The sequence below is a fragment of the Urocitellus parryii genome, chromosome 1 (assembly GCF_045843805.1).
Source record: "Urocitellus parryii isolate mUroPar1 chromosome 1, mUroPar1.hap1, whole genome shotgun sequence".
NCBI lineage: Eukaryota > Metazoa > Chordata > Mammalia > Rodentia > Sciuridae > Urocitellus > Urocitellus parryii.
Genome location: NC_135531.1, coordinates 196222458 through 196244871, shown reverse-complemented (window position 1 = coordinate 196244871; position 22414 = coordinate 196222458). Strand labels below are relative to the sequence as shown.

General features: G+C 34.9%; 1 pseudogene; it reads left to right on the top strand.

The window, feature by feature from the left end:
- The first annotated feature begins 20711 nt into the window (after positions 1-20711).
- LOC113183026 (elongation factor 1-alpha 1 pseudogene) lies at positions 20712-22070 on the top strand (annotated as a pseudogene).
- The last annotated feature ends 344 nt before the right edge of the window (positions 22071-22414 follow it).

The following is a 22414-nucleotide window of genomic DNA, read 5'->3' as shown; positions in this document are numbered from 1 at the left end:
TCACGAGTAGTTAAAGCACCTACAGTGGTACATTCATACTTTAAATATCAGAGGAAATCAGCGGCCTAGGAAGATCAGTTGAAAGGACCATATACAATCAGACTGGAACGGAGAAGGAGATAGGAGATAAAGAGGAAAACTTCTTTTCAGAGAAGGTAATGTGGTGAGCTGAATTTTTTATGGTAAGAAGAAGAGGAAACATAAAGAATATTCCATTTGGAGGTTGGACTCTGTCATCCCAATATGGAGATGATGTAAAACCTGGAGATGAGTTGCAACATACCAAAATAAACAACAGCAGGGGTATGATATGAAGAATCTCTCTGGGAAGCAATTTGAAAATGGTTAAAGGAGTTGAGTAGACATTTATTTAAGAAGACATAAAATAGTGAAGACATATATGAAAAACATTGCTAATATTGCTAATCATCAGGGAAATGAAAATTTAAAATCCTGTGCACCTCATAGATGGTGGTAATAGAAAAGATAGGAGATAAATATTGGTAAAAATGTAGAGCAAAAGGAACCCTAGTACACTGTTGGTGGAAAAACAGATTAATACAGACAATACAAAAAAACAATATAGAGGTTCTTAAGGTAGTAAAAATTGAAGTACTATATGATTCAGCAATCCCTCTCCTAGAAATATATCTCATGTATTCTGATGTGTGTTCCACCCCATAATGATGTCTCTACCAACATGTTTATTGTAAAACTATTCAAAATCATCAAGATATTGGAAGCAGCCTAAGTGTCCACTTATGGACAAAGGGATACTATGTATATGGTGAAATTTTATTAAGCCTTAAAACAGGAGGAGATCTTGTCATTTGCACCATCAATGATGTATCTGAAGGACATTATGATCAATGATGTAGACAGACACAGAAAGAAAAATACTGAAATAATGAAATACTCGCTCATTTGTAGAACCTAAAAAGGAAAAGGAGGGCTGGGGATGTGGCTCAAGTGGTAGCATGCTCGCCTGGTATGCGTGCGGCCCGAGTTCGATCCTCAGCATCACATACAAACAAAGATGTTGTGTCTTCTGAAAAAAAAATTAAAAAATAAAAAATAAATATTAAAATTCTCTCTCTCTCTCTCTCTATATATATATATATATATATATATCTTTAAAAAATAAAATAAAAAGGAAAAGGAAAAAAGAAAGAAAGATGAAGGCAGGAAGGGAGGGAAATTATAATTTAAAGAGATAAGAATAAAACAGTGATTGCCAAGGGCAGGAGTAGGGGAAGTAGAAAATGGAGCGATGTCGATAAAAGGATATGAAATAGCAGATAAGTAGGTGAACAAGAATGTACTTCTATGTACAATATAAAGATGGTAATTAATAAATTTCTAATTAGTAAAATTTTATCATGGATTTTTGTTAAACAAGTAGATTCTATCCGCTCCTGTCACAAAAATAAGGTATGTGAGATAATACATGTTTTAATAGGTTGCACTATAGTGACCACTTTTACTACCTATACGTATCCCATGATATCATATTGTAAACTTCAAACATAGTTTACTAAAAAGGAGAAAAGAACACAGAAAAACAACAAAAACAAAAAACTATCTGAATTAAAAAAAAAAAGCAAAAGATGTCCCTCCGTTGCAATTTTTCCTTATCAAATGCTATCAAACCTTACACAGATTACATCTTTTTCACACTTTTGTTTTCCTCATCAGTAAAATAAAGTAATTTTGCCATCCTCAAATGTTTTTTGAGAGGGCTGGGGATGTGGCTCAAGCAGTAGCGTGCTCGCCTGGCATACGTGCGGCCCGGTTCAATCCTCAGCACCACATACAAACAAAGATGTTGTGTCTGGTCTGCCGAAAACTAAAAAATAAATATTAAAAAAAAAAATTCTCTCTCTCTCTCTCTCTCTCTCTCTCTCTCTCTCTCTCTCTCCCTCTCTCTAAAAAAAAAATGTGTTTTGAGAATGAAATGAAATGATAAAGTTCTTAGAATAGTGCCTGATAAAATAAATTCTACCACCCATTTTCCTACAAAGGTCTTCAGATTACCATTAGTCCCAGAAGGAAGCTTTTAAATTGGGGGAATAAAATAAACAGAGATAAATCTGTGGTTTATAAATCCCCAAGTCACCATCCAAAGTTGGAATGAAGGATATAAGTGAGCACTTCTCAAATTTCCCTTCCACTCAAGACGTTAAAATGGCTATAAGCTTTGAAGTTAAATCATAATCTAAAGGGTTTAAACATGTGCAGAGAAATACAGGGAACACTTACAGAATAGTTTCCCTTCTTTGAGGTCTTAAATTTAGGAAGTTTTGAAAGTTAAAGCAGCATGTCATCAAAACTGTGCATGGTTCTGACAGTCAAATGCCCAATGAAAGTTTTAGGAACAAGGTGAGCATTCCTTAGTAAGTCCTGTCTCCTGAAAGTCTGGGCATATAGCCATTCCCAGAAAGAGGCATCACATTTAAGGGAATACATAGAGAGTAGAGGGAAGGAATGGGGGAAAGGGAAGGAAGGGGGAGAGGGAAAGAAAGGGAATAGAAGGATGCAGAGTAAAAATACCAGAAGACTGGCTTGTAATATTAGTTGGTGACTCAGGTGTCATTCATCAGAAGGCTATGAGGTAGACAATTGCCTGCAAATAACCAGAAGAATGTATAACTCCTCTCCATGGACCATCATCAATGAAAAGTTATAAACATCTATAGACTGTTCAAGTCACCTTTTATGGGTTTGTTTACCTCTAGCTGAGAATCTGAGGTCATATCCATGTGAGCAATGTGGATCTAAAGTAGGTGAACAACAAGAAATAGAAGCACCTGCTCCCTGCCCACCAAAGCAAGGTGGTAGAAATTTTGCAAGTCATCCCTCTCATCCTCACATAATCTCACACATATTAGACAAAACTTCTAGAAGAAATACATATATATATATTATATTTATAACATGAGTTTTGTTATATATATATATATATATATATATATATATATATATATATATACATACACACACACAATGTAAGGGTTAAAATACTTTTTGTGACTGGAATGTAAATCTGAATTGACTGAGCCATCAGTGGGTTGGACTGAGTTTATATTATAAAGTGAGCAATTGATTTTGATTCAGAAAAGTGTAGTTAGGAATCAAAAAAATTAAATTGAGTTAAATGAAAATAAAGTTAACATTTGGCATGATGGCATTTATGACTGTGAATGTCTGTACCCCCTATGTAATAAGGGGTTTGAACTTCTTCCTGAGGACAATTAGATGCTGTTGAAAGATACTAAGCTGAAAGGTGGCATGATCAGATTTTTATTTTAGTAAAAAAAAAAAAAATCACTTAGGGAGAAAACTAATTGAATTGGAGTGGGAGGAAAAGCAGCAGGGCGTAGATAAGGAGACCAGCTAGGAGAATATTGTTGAAATTCAGGCAAGAATTAAGTTCCCTAAATGATGCAGTCAAGTAGGTGAACCTGAGAGGTATTAAGTAGGAAGAATTTATTGAACCTAAAACTAGGTATACATGAGGTGATGCTAGAGAAAATGGAAGAAAATTTTTTCTTTCTTTCTTCCTTTCTTTCTTTATACCCTATCTATTGTGTGTCAGGAAACATGTTAGGTTCAGGGAATACAAAAATGAGCAAACAGGACTGGTCCAGGCTATCAGTGAATGTACAGTCTAAAACATAAACTACTTGTCTAACAATCACATGAGCATATATGCAATTATAGTTCTCTTAGGTAGACTTTAAGGATTCATTATGTGATAAAAGTTTGAACCCACACAGAAAGTTGAATGAAGGTTGCCTGAAAGAGAGAGACACTGAGCTTAAAGTTGAAGGCGGGAGAAGGTTTAATTTACTTATTCGGAAAGAAACATCTGCCTGACATTTCAAATATTTTTGATCATGTTCATCCGAAAGACATTCATTTTACCTAATGAGTTGGTACCCATACCATGTGCACGCAACACACACACACACACACACACAGACTCCCACACTTATATAAGGAAAGAGAGAGAGAGAGCAAAAGCTTGGAATAACAAATTTACTTACATGTACCTGTCATGCTACCTTTGTCTATTTTATTATTTTAATGTTGCAGATAGAACATTAAATTGATTTCAGGATCCACTTAGGAATTTTGATCTACAGTTTGCAGAAAATTGGCTTCCTTGCTAACAATATTTGTTAAATGCATAACATACTAACTATAGTATGTTTATAACTGTCACAACCACTCCATCAGGTATAAACATTAGTCCCCTTTTAAAAATGAGTCAACTAAGGTCACTGGGCTAATGCTACACAGTAAAGAAATGGCAGGATTTGTTTCATGAATAAAGAAGAGCCTACATGTTTAATTGTTTTGCTGCTTTCCTGACTGTCCAGATGTACCAAAATGCACGTTAATAAAGACAATAAACCTGGAAATAAATAGAAAAATGTGGTTCCTTTCATATATGCATCATCTTTCCATATGTCTATAAGCAGACCACACACAGCATAGCAAATAAGACCAATATGAAATTCCACTGACTATATCAATACTAGTGAAACATTTTCAAATTTTAAAAAAAGAAGAAACTAAAGTAATTTGCTTTGCAAAAGTTGCTGTACAAATTCTTAGCTTCTAATATGCTATCATTATTATATAAAATGGTGAGAAAAATAGCTTCCTGTTCATTGAGAATTGCAACATCATATATATCACAACTCAATATAAAAGAACACATGCACACACACACACACACAAGATCATAAAATGATGTGTAGTCTCATCTTTTTTGATGAATAAGGATATTTTCCATCATTTTCTAATTTTTCAAAATGCTGGCCAGAACCCATTAAGTTGATACTAACCTGCTTACATTTGTCTTCTAAAGCAAGAATCTGCCACCTTTTCTGTCATGTCCCTGGGACTTGGCTATGTCTTCAGAAATTCTCTATTAAAATTCAATTATCTTCTGTGAGTAGTGACACTTTAATCCATTATCAGTTTTTGACAACTTAATGGAAACTAGATTATCAGATTCTACTCAATGAAACAAACATTTATTTAAAATCAGTTCTAAGATTCTGTGCAAGGTTCAAATAACTAATTATCTAAGGAAGCTGATTGTAAGAGCAGGGGAAAAATAGTACCCAGCTAGATAACTTGATAGAGAGAAATAAAGAAAGATGGTTCTGCCCAGCTCTCTTAAGACTAGCTGGTGGAGCATCTCACTAGGATGAGATCCTGGGTATTCTGAGGACTGTGGGATCCTAGAGAATTTAAAGGAAGGACAGTGGTTAATAAATAGAAAAACTCAGTATCAGAAGCAATAGCACTCCAGAAGCAGTTAGCCCACACAACTGCTGAACTGGTTTCTAAAACCATTTTCAATAAAGGAATCAGTGCTTCTTGGAGAAATGAATGGTTCTGCAGCTGAGCAAGATGGATCCAGAATACTTTGTGGTTTTAGACAGTAAAGAGGTACCAAAAAAAAAAAAAAAAAAAAGCAACAGCAACAAAAACTAACCAAACAGAAAACTCAAACAAAATCATCCACAATGCTAGCAGTATGTAAAAGGCAAACAAGAGTAAAAAATAAATCAATAAATAAAAGTTCCACTGGTCAAACAATTCAAGTAACGAAATAAACAATATACATTAGAGTATAACCCAATGTATAAAATAAATACCACTGAATCTACATGGATGTAAATACTCCAATAAATAAATGTATGGTGGTAAGGAGAGAGTAGACAAAATCTAGGTGGAGAAGAATTCTAAATAATGTACATAGATACTATGCGCTGAACGCCATGGAACATATATCCCCACCCTTTAAATAACTTCCTTCCAAGAAGCACGGTTTGGAAAAGGGAGAGAAAAGAGTAACTTTACAATAGAGAAATTTGACAAAAAGCATTTCAGTCAGGGGAAAGTAAGCCTTAATCATGGCATGAGCCCTTGATAGGATGTGATAGTGAGAACAGAGTTTTACATCTATGGTCTTCCTCCCCCAAACCCGTAATCTCAGTCTAATTAAGGGAAAAAATATTTAAAGATTAATAATATTCTACAAAATATCTAGCCTGTACTCTTCTTATAAACTGCCAAGGTTATTAAAAACAAGACAGAGGAGTTGTCACAACCAAGAGGAAATGAAGGAAACACAATGACTAAATGTAATATATTCCCTAGATGATGGCCTGGAACAGAAAAAGGACATCAGGTAAGAACTAAGGAAATAACAATGAAGACTTCAGTTCACAATAAAACTTTAATATCTGTTCATAAGTTGCAGCAAGTAAATGATACATAAGATGTCAAAATCAGAAAAACAGTGTTAGATACAAGGAAACTTTCTGAACTATCTGCACGATTTTTTCTGTAAAACTAAAACTACTTTAAAATTTAAAAATATACTTTTTAAAAACCTGGTTTCACAAATGGTAAAAATCTGGTATTACAACCTCTAACAAAGCAAGTTCTCTTACCTAACATTTCGGCTTCCAGCTGGCTTGATCTATGTTCAAAAGTAGATTTCCTACTTCTACTTGAGAGCTAAGTTGCCAAATTAATTCAAGTTTAAAGAGCTGGCAGCAAAACCATTAGCAGTGGAGGTGAGTGACTGAAATGGTGCATTTTCAACATCATCAAAGCCCTCTGGCACACAACTCCTTATATAAAACAAATAAAGTGTTATGAGACAGTAAATGGAATATGATGTAATGCCAAATGATCAATTCAATGTGCCTTGTCAACAGAAAAATAGCAACTCCCTGCAGAAAATCATCCAAGTAATTGCTATGTAAGACACAGATACTGTTCTCCTCGGAGCAGCTGCTGATAGCTCAGGAGAAGGGGTGAGGGCAGGTGGTGAGAATGTCACTGCCTCTTTTTAACCACTGTTTCTTGCTCCCTGTAGTCCCCCCTGTTTGGTTATTGTCACTAGTTGGTCTCTGTGGAGAATGTTAAACAGATTTGTGAGGCTACTCAGCCCAGCCAAAGTTGAATAGCTTCCAGATTGTTAATATTCCACACCAACATTCCTATTGTGATAGATACGCTTCTTTCATTCAGTCCTTCTGCCTAACTTATTTTTACCCCTTTTAAGAAAACAAAACAAAAACTAAAAGCTAAGAGTTTTCCATTATGTCCATTAATATGTGAAGGCTTTATGTACATTAATTAAAGCCCTCCAAGTAGATCTATGACTTGGCTACTTGGTTACTAGTAAGAACATTGAGGTTTAGAAAGTCTAAAAAAAAACTTGCTGAAGATAAGAGATTAGCAAATAGCTGAGCTAAGATTTGAATCCAGGAACTCTGACTATAGAGTTTGTGCATTTTCCAATGTGCCACCTAGCCTGCCCTGTATATCCTGCACATGGAAGATGGTCATTGCTTCCCCCTCTAAACTGAAAGTTGTTTAAGGAAATGCATTACATTGTTTTTGGCTTTGTCTCTCCTACAGTCCCTAGAAACAACAAACACACTTCAGAATTGTTTGTTAAATAAAACACACATACTGTGTGTGTGTGTGTGTGTGTGTGTGTGTGTGTGTGTGTGAGAGAGAGAGAGAGAGAGAGAGAGAGAGAGAGAGAGACAGACAGACAGACAGAGAGACAGAGAGACTGATTTTTAAAAATTATACATTTAAAACTTAAAACTGTGTGGGCTTTAAAAAGAGAACGGAGTCTCTTTAATGTTTCCATGCCTTTTACTTGTTCTTTATTTTTCTTGACATAAAAGGACAAAGTTACCAAGATAACTTTGCTACTTGAGTTGTTTATAGAAGGAAATAGTCAAGGACAGGTACTCCTTTTAGTTGCAAAAAAAAAAAAATCAGGTCTTGAAAAAAAACATTTCCTGGAGATAAGGTTTTCAGGAAGAATGTTCTATACTGTATAATTAGCATAGCCAGCAGGGTAGGGTGATTATCTGGAGTAGAAAATCCTTTCTTAAAGTGGCCCAGTACTTCTATGAGAGGCAAAACTTGATTAGTTGTGACACTGAGCACTGAGGAAAAATGCCCTGTCTACCTGGGACTGGTAAACATCCACATGTTCACATGTTCTGGGACTTGCTAATCGTTTGCAGTGTGCTTTAATAACTCTCTTAAGGAAGGAGATTACATGTCTTCGGAGACATAAAGATGCCAAAGGACCAATGAAGCAGATGCTTCAGCATCTTCAAATAGGAGCAGAAACCTTGCTCCAAGACATTTCTATCGGTTGATGCATTTTGTAAGATCATGAACCGAGAGAAGCATTTCTGCAACTTTCAGGTGTTCTTCAGCATTATGAAGAGGGATCTTTATTAAATGACTCAGGCAGTAGTTTCTGTGAGATAATAACTAAGAAGAAGTCAGACCTGGGGAATCAAACAAGTAGGAAAGAGGAAGAAGGAGAGAAGGAGAAAGAAGAAAGAGTATCCGTGAAAAGACACAAAAGAATGTAGTTCTGAGATCTATGTAGCAACTTACTAAAAACTGGAGATTTTAAAACAAAATACATGTGTTAGTTCACAATTTTGGAAGTGGAAGTCTGAAGTCAACATACCAGCAGAAGAAGAGTCAACCTCCCTCTGAAATCTTTAAAATAAAATCCCTTCTGGTCATTGGTATAGTGCTTGGTATAGTTTCTGGTGTTTAAAATACTTTGAATTCCTTGAGTTGTATTTCTCCCGTCTCTGCCTCCATTGTCACAGGATGTCCTCTCTGTCTCCTCAAAGTATTTCCCTTGGCATGAATTTGGATCCACATTTTCCTCTTCCAATAAGGACACATATATTGGTACAGTGTCCTACTCTGCTATAGTATAAGCTCATCCAAATGAAGCCAGAATTAGACAGGCAGTCAGTTTAGATAAGTAAATCGAGTCAGGTTGGATCAAAGAGGCCAATTTGAGTCCAGGAGTTGGAGACTGCCCCCTGAAGGACTGAAATGCTTTCAGAGTCCTTCCTCCACCCTTATCAAGGTAACTTGCTCCTGTTTCAAACTGTTGCTAAGGTAACCTGTCCCAGGAATTGTCCCTCCCTACAGGGAGTTATAAAAGTCCTTAATGAATGTGTCCTAGGCTGCTCCATTTGGCCTTTCCGCCATCCATATTCTTTTCAGCTTTTGGCCATCTCCTGGGCCTAGTCAGGAAGGAAAGAGAAGAGGGGGAAGAGAGCAGGGTAACAAAGAAAATCTAGGATGAAGAAGATGACCCTGGTTGGTATCCTGGTATCACTTCTATGGATACCAGGATACGAACTAGGGTCCCCTTCTCCCTCCCTGGAAAAGTCTATGCTACCCCCTTTTAAATAAATCCTGCTTGCCACAGTGTGCTTCTCTAATATTATACTTCAACACGTGAAGAAACAGGACTCATCACTGATAAACAGTGGTATCACTAACTACTAACTGCCAGAATATGACAAGAATAATATGCCATATTATTTCCAAATAAGATTACATTTTGAGTCACAGGGGTAAGAATTTCAATACAGCAGTTTGAGAGACATAACCCAACCCATGACAGAAGGTTTGCCAATTAAAATCAATTTTAAATGTGGTCTGGAAAGATAAAATTTCTCATTGAAAACCATAAAATCTTCTGAATTATTTTTTAGTGTATCTGAAACTTTTGGATATAATATGAACCTTCACTGACTTCAAGGAGAAAGCCAATCATCAACCCTGGAAAATTCTATGGTTGGGGACACTGTGGGTAACTTGCAGCTGTATGAAGAAAGCTGGTAGGACTTGATATTTGATTTTGCTCATGCAAAATGCTAACCTTGCAATCTGAACTTCATAAATGCAAGATTAGGGTGAAGAAATGAATGGAGATCAGTGATATATGGAAGGTCTATGAGATATAAAGTCTGAGAACTCAGTAGATGCTACATTTTACCCCCAGTTCCCAGAGAAGAACCTGGCACAAAGTCACTTCTTAATTTCTGTTCAATGAATCAATGGATGAATTGATAAGAGCCGTGGCTGGGAGTCAAAGTATAAGTGGCTACTAAACTAGAGATGCTGGTTTCAAATTCTGTTTCCACTCCATAAAACTCATGATGTCAGTCATGTGTTGTTATTGTGAGACCTTCTGCTCTCATGTATAATAACATAATTAGTAAGATTTTTTATGAATATTTAATATTGTGAGTTCTGGGCAGCTTACAGCCTAGGCACTGTAGGGGAATACACAGGGAAAATGATAGAAAATCATGACTTCAAAAATTTTTCATATTTAATAGTCTAGATTACCAAAATAGAGCATCTTAAATGATTAAAATAAAGATTACAACTCATAGCACTGATCATAAAAAATTTTCCCTAGATTTCAAAGAAATACGACATATATAGAAAAACATGGCTGCTCATTTCCCCATCCCAGATACATTCATTTCTTTTATAATATTGTAAACATCAAAATACTCTCCATTTTAATTCCTTGATATAGCTAAAAGTTATTCTTTTAGTATTGTTTTAAACTATTATTCCCAATAATTTCCCCTCCAACACTTGAGCCTTAACTTTTTATTGGCTGCTAGTATCAGTACTATGTGATACCATTTATTGAAGTCTCTTGGTAGCAAAAAGACAAATAATATTCAAGAAACTCCAAATATTGAGATTGGCAAGATATACACATTCAAGGAGCCAGAATATGACAAGAAGCAGCTTCAGAAAGAGCACAAGGCAAGGGGCTGCAGTGGGGCCTGTTTTTCCAAAGAATGAGAATCATCAGAAATCTGTCCCTGAAGAGTCTCCCTGGGAGGATATTCAAAATCAAAGACTGTCAGGGGCCTCAGAAGCAACAGGCCTCTCATCTGTTAGTGTTCTGCTTAATTGACTTTACTGCAAATACATTTACCCAATTTCTTTTCCCTTTGTCTTTTTTTGTTTCCTCATGATATTTAACTATCACGGGCCTTGTTCACTCCCTAATCAGTGATCTTTTCTTCTTTTTTGTATTTTTATTCTGAATACTTATCATTCCTGCCTACTCTTGACTATAGGCTGTGATAGCTCCTCAGCTTTCTAACAGAACTGATTGCTGTATTTTCTTTATATTTCTAGCCTAAGTTCCTAAGAAGATTTTCCAGAAGAGTCTGAAGCCATCACCAGCAATGTGAGTGGCTTTTCTAGTGAGGCCCAATGACACCGACAGAGGCAACTTTGTGGTCTGCAGCACGGGGAGCCTCAGGGAAAGGCCTTTGGAGAGGACAAGAGTCAGATATGAGTGTAATTCAAGATCTTCTGCCACACCTGTGGTCAAGTCACTGAACTTCCTTAGGCCATTCTTTCCTTCTCTACAAAATGAGGGGAAAAACCACATATAATCCATGAAAAGAGTAATGTAGGTGAAAATTATTAAAAAGTTTATTAAACTCCTGCATATTTATAAACTAATTCTACTATTATTCTTGCCCGGGGTTCGATCCCAGCACCACATAAAAATAAAGGCATTGTGTTAAAAAAAAAAAAAAAACAGATTGTTCCTGCTTTTATATAGCCTTTATATATAACATTACACTGCTTACTTGGGATATCTATATCTTTTTTTTTTTTTAAGGTAGGCACTTAATGCTATATACTCCCCTACCTTCATAGTGTCCCACTAATTCTGTTATGTTATCACTATTTTCATCTGAAATTAGATTTTTGAAATTTCTTCTTCTTTTCTTCTAAGATCCATTTCTTATTAAATAAGAGCAATAGTAGAGGCATTGTACATAATACCTGATCTCAGATTAAACCACAGAGCTATAGTAATGAAAATAACATATATTGACATAAACAAAGATATGAAGATTTGTGCAATAGAAGACAGAGAGACAAATCCACATAGATAACAGGCATCTGATTCTTGACAAAGGTGCCAAACTATATGTTATAGAGAAGATAGACTATTTAATAAATGGCATGGGAAAAACTGGATAATCATTTGTAGAACAATGAAAGTAGATCCCTATCACCCATTCTGCACAAAAATCAACTCAAAATGAATCACATGCCCAGGAATTAGACCAGAAAGACTGCAACTTGTAGAATAAAAAAGATCAACACTCCAAACTAGCACAAGAAGAAAACATCCTTAATAAGACTCATTGAGCTCAAGAAATAAAACCAGGAATCAATAAGTGGAATGGCATCAAAGAAAAAAAAAAAACTTCTGAACAGCAAAGAAAACAAAAGCATGAAGAAACAGCCTACATAAAGAAGAAAATCTTTGCCAGCTACTCTTCTGATAAGAGATTCATATCCAGGATATATAAATAATTCACATTTAACCTGGAAGAAGAAAATAATTCAACCAACAAATTGTCAAATGATCTAAATAGATATTTATTTCCTTATTTATTTATTTATTCATTGGTATTGGGGATTGAACTCAGGGGCACTCAATCACTGAGCAACATCTACAGTCCCATTTTGTATTTTATTTAGAGACAGGGTCTCACTGAATTGCTTAGTGCCTCACGTTTTCTGAGGCTGACTTTGAACTCTGGATTTTCCTGCCTCAGCTTCCTGTGATACTGGTATTACAGGCATGAGCAACCATGCCCAGCTTAGATAGACATTTCTAGAAAGAAGAAATACAAATGGCCAACAAATATATGAAATAATGTTTATCATCCTTAACAATCAGGGAAGTGCAAGTCAACAACTACATTCAAAATTTATCTCACTTCAGTTAGAATGGCAATCATTAAAAATATTAATTTTAGCAAGGATTTGGAGATAAATGTACACTTATAATAGTTGTTGCACTGAAAATTAGTACAACCACTTTGGGAAGCATTATGGAGATTCCTCAAAGACTAGAAACAGGACCACTATATGACCCAAGTTTTCCAATCTTTGGTATTTGCCCAAAAGAACAAAAATCAACATACTACAGGGAAACATGCATACAAATGTATATAGCAGCACAATTCACAATAACCAGCTTATGGAACAAGATTAGGTGTCTATCAACAGATGAAGAGAATATGATATGTGCAAATATTGGAGTTTTATTCAGCCACAAACAAGATTTAAATCTGGTCATTTGCTGATAAATGGATGAAGAATATCACGTTAAGTAAAAGTAAGCCAGTCTAAAACAGTATCAAATGTTTTTAATCATTTGTGAAAGCTAGAAAGAAAAAAAAATTGAAAATGAAAGCTCTCACAAAAATAGAAAGGAGACCAGTAGAGAGAAGGAGGGAATTTAGGAGGGAAGTGGTAAGGGCATGGGGAAGTATTGGGGAATGATACCTACCAAATTATGTTATGTCTATATACAAATATACAAATCCTGCCTATATATAAATATAATGCACTAATTAAAATAATAATAATGGAAAGGAGATCAGTAGAGTAGAACAAGAGGATTCAGGAGGAGGTGAGGGAAAGGGAAGGTACTGGAGAATTGTATTGATCAAATTATGTTATGAATGTTTGAATTATATTCAAATATAGTATAATGAATCCCACTATTATGTATAATTTTAATGCACCAATAAAAACACCAAATGAGGGACAAAGGGAGAAATTTATGTTTCTTGGAATATCATTCTAAATTTTGTAATATCTATAAAATTTTCTCAGTATACTTCATGCAAAAATTCTGTTGTATGTTAAGTTGAACACAGTGACCTGAAAGTTTAATATTAAGGGGTCTGCATTCCAAATGGTGTTGGAGAAACCATAAATCAAGAGTGAAATCAGTATTCCTTGATACTCTCCTGCAATCAGTTGTCACTTTCCTCGGGTAAGTAGGCAAAGGGCCATTTGTAGAACTGCCAAACCCAAGTCCCCCATGCTGCAATTTGAGCCCATTTCCTATTATTTTTTCCACTATGGAAAAGAACAACAGCTGGACAAATCAATTTGCATAATAACCTCTCTTGCTCAGAGATTGTTGGAAGGTCAGGTCTGTATTCTTGCTAACCCATCTCTGCAGAAACTCTCTCAAATTTCTTTTGCTCCTTTCTGAGCAATAAAGCTGTTTTGTTATTGTTGTTGTTGTTTTTTAGAAAGCTGTACTGCCTGTAAAATTTTTGAGTGCTTGACTACATAAGACTCCTTTTCCAAATCTTTCACATTTTCTTAGTTGGAGAAGATGTTTTAAAAAGAAACAAAAACGGCAACAAAATACCCTTCTTTTATGAATAAATCATCTGGCTAGTATTCTGGAGTGATTTAGCTTTTTCTTTTTCTTTTCTTTTTTTTCTCATGCACTGCTGAGACTTTTGTAGCATATCAAATTCAACTGCGATTAAATCCTTGGCTGGAAGGTGAATTTGGGGATTAATTTAGTCCCGATTATACTGTAAGAAATTTCATAATATCAGTGACAAATAATGTACATAAATTTTCAGATTTTTACAATGTTTTCTTATATGGATAAGCTTACGGGAACCAGTGAAGGAATTTTATTTTAATGTAATACAAATGAGATCCAACTCAGGGTAGAATCCTTTCTCACTTCTTATGGTTCCTTAAGATTCTCAATTTGAGGATTACGTATAGAGAGCTACACTAGACAAATGCACAGATTTTACTTTCCATAACTTTATTATAGTGATAAACTTAAAATTCATGAAAAAAGCTTATGATTTATTTCAAGTTATAAAAATATATACATTTTTTAGAAAATAATTCATAAAGAAAAAAGAAATCTAAGGTAAAAGCAAAATTTATAAAACTTTTAGGAAAAAAATAGAACTAAAACTTTATGACCTTGCAATTAAAAACTGCATTCCTCCCTCCCATCTTTTCTTCTTTCTTTCTTTCATATGCTCATCAATGAGAAAATAAGGGTTTATTTTTGTTTTTGTTTGGGTACTGGGAGTTGAAATCAGGGGCACTTGACAACTGAATCACATCCCCAGCCATCTTTTGTATTTTATTTTGAGACAGGATATCACTGAATGGCTTAGTGCCTTGCTTTTTTTAAGGAGGGCTTTGAACTTGTGATCTTCCTGCCTCAGCCTCCTGAGCTTCTAGGATTACAGGCATGTGCCACTGCACCCAGCTAAACATAAGACTTTAATTCCTGATTGAAAATTGCCTTACCTGTAGCCAGGCAACACAGTCTCAGCCATCACTCAGACAGTATAGTCACTAAAGACTGATTAACAGGGTTGGTTGGATATGCTGAAATAATTTGGTTTGAGCCAAACAAGCCCCAAAAGCCCTACACTGGACAGAAGTCCAGCTAGATAATTTTTCTGGCCTTTTCCAGTTTCTTTGAGTCATTCAATTTCAGTATGCTTATTTAGTTTTCTTGACACAATTGGCTGGTCATGGAAAGGCACTTTGGAAAACAGTTATACAGGCAATTCTTTCCCTCATCAAGTTCATTTATTGATGCTTTAATGCCCTCCATTGATGCATAAGCTCTGTTTATTGTACAACCTCTGACAGAAACTTTCAGGTGGTGTTTTGTTTTTTTCAGAATTGGCTACATTTTTTAAAAATAATTGACATAGCTGAATTTGCACAGGAGATATTTCTTTTTTCCATCTAAAAAGACTTTCCCATCATAAATTATTTGTTGGTCAGGGGTCCATGTTGTATTTGACATCTGCAAACATTCATTAACATAAAATGACAAATACTCAGGTGGCAAAAAATTTATGCAACTTGGAAGAGGAAAACAGACTAAGGCAGAGAACAGGGTGAATCATTCATCTTTTTAAACTTTACTGTAGCTGCTCAAATTTTACTTGCTTCTATCTCTTTAAGTGGAAATTGTGAGAAATATTGAGCTATCTGTATAAGTCACTCAACAATGAATTCAGCAAGGAGAAGGGAATCACATTAAAAACATGAACATATAAATTTTAAAAAAAGGAACTGAACTGAATGTTTCAGGTTTAACCTTGGAAAAGTTTGTACTGCCTAGTGTTCAATTAAAGAGATTCTGAAACCTTTGGGATGGTGAACATTTACTATAGGTTATTTGTAAAAACAAAATGTGTATGTAATATAATTGCAATAATGTATTTGTTAAAATTTATAATTTTAAGGATTTGTATTTTTAGGTTTTAAGACAAACTGTATTTCTTCTGTTTTCTGGGGGTACCAGGGATTGAACTGAGGGGCACTTGACCATTGAGCCACATCCCCAGCCCTATTTTGTAGTTTAATTAGATATGTGGTATCACTGAATAGCTTAGTGCCTCGCTTTTTCTGATGTTGGCTTTGAGCTTGAGATACTCCTACCTCAGCCTCCCCAGCCACAGGGATTATAAGCATGTGCCACTGTGCCCAGCTAAACTTATGTGTTTCTAATAATGTATTCATTTGTTATTTCAGGCAGCACTCATTAAGAACTTGTGAAGTGGATATTGTGTTAAATACTTTATACATGACTAAAGGGAAAGAGTAACCCATAATGTCAATAGGGAGTTCCTAGAGAAAGGTTAGAAAAACACAAGTTAAAAAGACAATTGCATCAGGCAGAGAAAACCTTGATGAATGCAATAAATACTTACATTATGGAAGCCTTAGGAGGGATGTTAACACACTAAAAGTCAAGTCAAAAGGCAAACATGAATTGGAACTTGAAAGAGCATACTTTGCTAGAGTGGAGGGGGAATATCAGGCAAAGATGACCAAATACATTGAGAAAAGAAAGCAGGACGCGTAAGAAGAAAACAAAGTAGAATGTGAGGGAAGCAATCTTTGAAAACAATAGTGGGGGTTGGATGCAGGTAGCATTTCTGAGGATAAATGCCTCAAAAATGGTGTGGGATTGTATCCTAAGGGAAATAGGGAGCCAAAGAAGGACTTAACTAGAAATTTCATCAAATTTACATCTTAGAACACTCACTTTCTGAGTCAATGTGATAATGGATTAGATGGAAATCCTCCTTTCTTTAATTTGTTGCCTCAGGTTCCCAGTTTTTTGTGAGATGCACTTCTGCTACTAGGTGGATGGTAAAATTTCACTACTAATTGCTGGCATCCAAATAAATGTCCTGCAATCATTATAAATGCTGCTTAAAGCCACACCCAAATGGACAACCTTCTGGAGACTTTATCAAAGTAAATTTATGTATAAACCTAATAGTGTGAATGAAACCATAGGCAGTTTGAAAAATATAAATATTCAAATTCAGGTATTTATTTGTAGGCAGTACTAATTTTTTTAACATTTAATAGTCTATTTACTCTTATCTTAAACCAATGAGTGTTTTACAATTTAGGAATTCATTTTAAATAATGAAGTGCCTCAATCCTTCTATTAACTTACTTTTGAGTGGGGCACGCTCTTAAGTTTGGGTCCAAGTTTTCCATATTTGTTAGTTATTTATTTAAACATTATATCTTATCTGTCACATTTTAAAGCATCTGAAATATGTAAGCTTGAAACTTGCATCTATGTATTTACTCTTTTAAATCTCTTTAGTGATATTTGTGAATAATCATAATTGATTGATATATTTTGCTTACATTTATGAGGGATATACTTTAAGGCACAGAGTACATAAAACAAAACTAGGCAATTCTGTATCAAAGTTCTTATTTATTTAATTACTTTTCAAAACTTGGGATTGAATTTAGGGGTGCTCTACTAGTGAGCTATATCCTCAGTACTTTTTATTTTTTATTTTGAGGCAGGGACACCTTAAGTTGCCCAGGCTAGCCTCAAATTTTATGATCTTCCTGCCTCAGCTTCCTGAGTCACTGAGATTGCAGGTGTTCATCAAGCAAGGTTAATACCAAAGATCTGTATCAACTTTTATAGTGGAAGTGAATTGTCAGTAAATTGTAAGTATAGTTCCAAAACAAAGTATCAGCTAAACTATGACTATCCTACTATAAAACTATTTGCCCGAGGGATTTTCCCTTTTTAAAAAAATATTTGATATTGACTTTTTAAAAGAGAAGAGTTTATTGGGTGTTTGCTTTGTGAGAAAAATGAAATCTGAATAGATATTAATTTAAAAAATTTGTTTACACAAAATAAGTTAAATTTTCCAAATAATCTTGATAAAATTAAATACTGTATAAATTTGAATGTATTTTCATAGCTTGAAACTAACTAATCATATTTTTAAATAAAATATGCTCCTGTTAACCTGGAGGGAAAGGGCCCATGCTTGTGATGAAACAAAGTGTTTGTATGGGATTTAGGTGGGGCTTGCAGACCAGAGATAAGCATGCTTATTTTGCTTAAGGACGTGATTTGGATTTCTGCTCCTAAGACAAAAAATGTAGAGCCAGAATGAAGGAACACCAGATGTTACCTTTTTTGTAATTAAAGAGCATAAACCAAAATTTCCTAATTTGGAATAAGAGCCTTATTATACCTCATTACTACAATGTAAACGCCCCTATTATGTGACCTTCCAAGTTCAATCATTATTTCAAGTGCAAATATTTTTTGAGTTCCTACTATATTGTGCATATTGGTCAAGGCACTTGAGATGTATCAGTGAACAGTGTACTCAAATGTATTGACAGTTCTGGATGTCGTTTCATGGTGGTATTAGATCCCAGACATATCTGCAGATGAGAAGGATGCTTTTGTTTATTGGTTTTATTTTTATTTTTTATTGAATTTTTAAATTTGTAACTTACTATGGAAATTTTCAAATTTATAAAGAAGAAGGGAGAATAGAATAAACTCTTTTGTACCCATTACATTTTATAAATTTATACTCAATATCCTTTGCCCTTAACCCTTTTTTTTTTGGCTAAATATTTTTTTAGTTGCACATGGACAACTAAAAAGTATTTAGTTGTATTAAATATTTTTAATACAAGTAAAAATAAAATAAAAATAAATAACATAAAGGTATTGGACACAATACCTTTATGTTATTTATTTTTATGTGGTGCTGAGGATTGAACCCTGTGCCTCACATGTCTTAGGCAAGCACTCTACCACTGAGCTATAATCCCAGCCCCTTTGCCCTTTACTCTTTTGTCACAACTGCACTTTAAAAAAATTAATAAATATTATATTAAAAATTATACTTTTATATGCACAAATGCATACAAAATTATAACATAATATTAATAAACTTTTACAAATTGAATATATTTGTGGATCCAGTACCCAGAGCAATATACACTGTAGTACTAATCCTCAGAAGACTTCTCATTTATTAATTTTGCCTATTACTATATATTCTTTAGTTTATGTAGACTATAGTGTCATAGGATAACCTAGAATATAGTTATTTGTGTCTGGTTTCTTCTTTTTCTTCTTCTTCTTTTTTTTCAATGTTATGCTTGTGAGTTTCACCCATATTTCTGCATGTAGTTTTAGGTTGCTTGTTCTCATTTCTGTATAATAATGTATCATATGAATATGCCATACTTTCTTTTTAATACATTGTACACATGAGTATTTGCAGTCTCAGCTTGGGGCTAACAATAGTGTTTGTATAAACATTCACATTTGTTCCATTTAATGAAAAATATTATGTCAGGGATATGCATATTTAGCTTTGATAGATAATGCTAAATCTTTCCCAAACTGGGGATAACTTATTCTCCCAATAGCAAATTGTGCATTTCCTTTTGCTCCATATTCTTGTCTAGACTTATTTCTTTGTTTCACTGTTGCTTTCTAAGGTTTGAACACTATATCCCATTATGATTTTAATTTGCATTCCATAGAGATTCATGAAGTTAATCACTTTCTTCCTCTTTCTCTTCTGCCTTCTGTATTTCTCCTTCTTGTTCAACTATTGGTATATCTTCTTGTATAAAGAGTTTCTTTATTCTGACTGGAGTGAGATGAAATCTTAGAGTACTTTTGATTTGCATTTCTCTAATTTCCTAGCAATGATGAACTTTTTGTTCATATATTTGTTGAGTGATTATCATTTTCTGAGAAGTGTCTGTTCAGGTCCTTCGCCCATTTATTGATTGGGTTATTTGGTTATTTATTATTATTATTATTATTATTTGGTGTTTAGCTTGTTTAGTTCCTTATATACCCTAGAAATTAGTGCTTTATCTCATGTGTGATGGAATGTGATGGACATAATTATCCAAAGTACATTTATGAAGACACAAATTGGTGTGAATATACTTTGTATACAACATGAGATATGAAAAATTTGTGCTCTATATGTGAATATGAAATGTAATTCATTTCTCTGTCATATATAAATTTAAAAATTAATTTTAAAAAAGAATACTTAAAAAAGAATTTCCCAAATCTTTTGATTATTTTCCCTTTTCTTAATTTTTTGAAGTTCCTTATTCTGTATGCACTCTGTTTCTTCCATGATTTATGTTACCTTTCAACTTTCTTAATAATGTCTTGATTAATAATATTTCTAGATTTAATATAGATTATCTTGTTCTTTTATGATTGGCACTTTTTAGTTTTAAATTTAAGAAATATTTAACTATTACTCATTCACAAGGATGTTTCCTTATACTTTTCCCCTTAAAAATGTCCTGTGTTGTCTCATAAATTTAGATTACAGTCCATCTTGGTCTGGAATCCACAGTACCTGGCACTTTTAGAAACCTGATAATGCTCATTTTTTCAATGCAGCTGGACTTTTATAAGAAAAAATATACTCAAATTTTAGAAGTAAATTTCTGCCTAGTAAAATGCCATGCGTCATTCGGACTCAGCTATGGCTCTCAGCATAGTAACTTCAAAATATACTTGACTATTAGATATATCAGAAAAATAACAAATTCCTTTTTCACAATGGGTCTGCTGCCAGAACTGGCGTTGTGAAAACCTTCACAAAATCAAAGCCCAAATGGGAAAGTAAAAGACTCACAAAAACATTGTTGTCATTGGGCACATAGATTCCGGCAAGTCTACCATTACTGGCCATCTGATCTACAAATATGTGGAATCGACAAAAGAACTATTGAAAAATTTGAGGAGAAAGCTGCTGAGATGGCAAAGGATTCCTTCAAGTAAGCCTAGGTCTTCGATAAACTGAAAGCTAAGCATGAGTGTGGTACCACCATTAACATCTCCCTGTGGAAATGTGAGACCAGCAAGTATTATGTGACTATCATTGATGTCCCAGGGCACAGAAACTCTATCAAAAATATGATTACAGGCATGTCTCAGGCTGACTGTGCTGTCCTGATTGTTGCTGCTGGTGAATTTGAAGCTGGTATCTCTAAGAATGGGCAGACCTGTGAGCCTGCCCTTCTGGCCTACACACTAGGTCTGAAACAACTAATTGTTGATATTAACAAAATGGATTCCACTGAGCCACCTCCTACAATCAGAAGAGATAGGAGGAAATCATTAAGGAAGTCAGCACCTATATTAAGAACATTGGCTACAACCCTGACACAGTAGCATTTGTGCCAATTTCTGGTTGGAGAGGTAACAACATGTTGGAGCCTAGTGCTAATATGCCTTGGTTCAAGGGATGGAAAGTCACCCATAAAGATGGCAGTGCCAGTGGAACCACATTGCTCGAAGCTTTAGACTGCATCCTGCCACCGACTCACCCAACTGACAAACCTTTGCATCTGCCCTTCTTGGATGTCTACAGAATCGGTGGCATTGGTACTCTCCCTGTGGGCCAAGTGTAGAGTGATATTCTCAAGCCTAGTTTGGTGGTCGCCTTTGCTCCAGTCAATGTCACAACAGAAGTAAAGTCAATTGAAATGTACCATGAAGCTCTGAGTGAAGCTCTTTCCGGAAACAACATGTGCGATTCAATGTCAAGAACATGTCTGTCAAAGATGTTCATTATGGCAATGTTGCTGGTGACAGCAAAAATGACCCACCAATGGGCATAGCTGGTTTCACTGCATAGGTGATTATCCTGAATCATCCAGGCCAAGTCAGTGTTGGCTATGACCCCGTACTGGATTGTCACACAGCTCACATTGCTTGCAAGTTTGCTGAAGTGAAATAAAAAGTTGATGGCCATTCAGATAAAAAGCTGAAAAATGGTCCTAAATTCTTGATATGGTTCCAGGAAAGCCCATGTGTGTTGACAGCTTCTCTGACTATCCTCCTCTGGGTCATTTTGCTGTGTGATATGAGGTAGATGATTGCTGTGGGTGTCATCAAAGCAGTGGACAAGAAGGCTGCTAGAGCTGGCAAGGTCACCAAGTCTGCCCAGAAAGCTCAGAAGGCTAAATGAACATTACCCCTAATACCTGCCACCCAAGTCTTACCCCAGTGGAGAAACAAGGGTCTCAGAAATATTTGTCTCAATTGGCCATTTAAGTTTATTAGTAAATTAATGATAACAATGCATCGTAAAATCTTCAGAAGGAAAGGAAAACATTTTGTGGACCATTTGTGAGTGTCTGTGTGTATGCAGCAGTTTAAAATTATTAGTTTTTAAAATCAGTACTTTTTAATCGAAACAACTTGACCAAAATTCTGTCACAGAATTTTGAGACCCATTAAAAAAAAAAAAAAAAAGCTTAATGAGAAACCTGTGTCTTCTTTTGGTCAACATGAACTTCTATACAAATGTTA